Source organism: Cucurbita maxima, unplaced genomic scaffold (genome assembly GCF_002738345.1).
Source record: "Cucurbita maxima cultivar Rimu unplaced genomic scaffold, Cmax_1.0 Cma_Scf00026, whole genome shotgun sequence".
NCBI lineage: Eukaryota > Viridiplantae > Streptophyta > Magnoliopsida > Cucurbitales > Cucurbitaceae > Cucurbita > Cucurbita maxima.
Genome location: NW_019272042.1, coordinates 3,618,825 through 3,619,983, shown reverse-complemented (window position 1 = coordinate 3,619,983; position 1,159 = coordinate 3,618,825). Strand labels below are relative to the sequence as shown.

Genomic DNA, 1,159 nt, shown 5'->3' with positions numbered 1-1,159 from the left:
AAAACGCCAAGGTCGCTGGTTGCCAAAAGGGCCCACATGGAGACTTGGGATCTCAGCAGGAAATGCGAAGGTTGCAACAATGAAAGCCGGCCGTTAAGCGAAAGAGAATCTACTAGTTGAGTTCTGATTTGAGTAGGCTGATAATAAAGAATACTCTAACCTGGGAACCGGACTGTGGCTATACCGAGCCCCATCTTTTTTGGTTGGGCTCGACAATTTGTATCTAACGAGATCAACAAAATTCTGAACAAACTAGTTTCTTAACATAATTGTTACTATGTCTTTAAGGACTTGGTTCTAAAAAAGAAGAAAGAAGAGAGTGGGTTTCCTCTTCTTCTTGTGTAAGCAAAGAATGAACAACAGCCTTAAATGTATTTAAAGCAGGTCCACTAGAACGTGGGAAACTCAAAAGGACGATAACTATCTTATTCGATCATGAACGAGTTGGTCTAAAAAATCTTCCTTAAGGAGATAGTGGAAACATATACAACCTTGGTATGGATTTCTTAAACTCGGGTCAGCCAAAGCGGCCCCTTGAAATCGATAAGTATTTTGGCAGGTCTACCTAGTGCAGCGCGAGCTAAAAGGATCTTTCGAGAAATACCTGATCGAGGTTTAGCAGATATGTTTTCATATTGGGTTTCAGACCTTATTCACTAGCCTTNTCCTAGCTATTCTTTTCGGATTCTCCTTTTGTTCTCTGTTTATTGGCAATGGCCCTGTCGTCGTTCAAGCTCTCCATAAAATCTATCCTGAATTACAGTCTCTCGAAAATGGCAACGACACCACCACTGAGATCAAGCAGCTCCATCGAACCGGCTTCCACTTTCAACCTCATCATCACTGGATGAACGGTTCGTAATTTCTACATTTTCATTCCCTCCTTTCCTCCGGTTGTTAACAATGTATTTCCTCCGGTTCATTCCCTCCATAAACATGTCATCTTATGCAGGCCCGAATGGCCCAATGTACTTCAAGGGAATCTACCATCTCTTCTACCAATACAACCCTGAAGGCGCGGTTTGGGGGAATATTGTCTGGGCTCACTCAATTTCCAAAGACCTTATCAATTGGAAGTCACTCAAACCCGCGCTTTCCCCCTCAAAGCCCTTTGATATCAATGGCTGCTGGTCTGGCTCCGCCACCGTCCTCCCCGGCC

At 43.8% G+C, this 1,159-nt stretch overlaps 1 pseudogene; it reads left to right on the top strand.

The window, feature by feature from the left end:
- The first annotated feature begins 832 nt into the window (after positions 1-832).
- LOC111499278 overlaps positions 833-1,159 on the top strand; it is a 2,146-nt pseudogene continuing 1,819 nt past the window's right edge.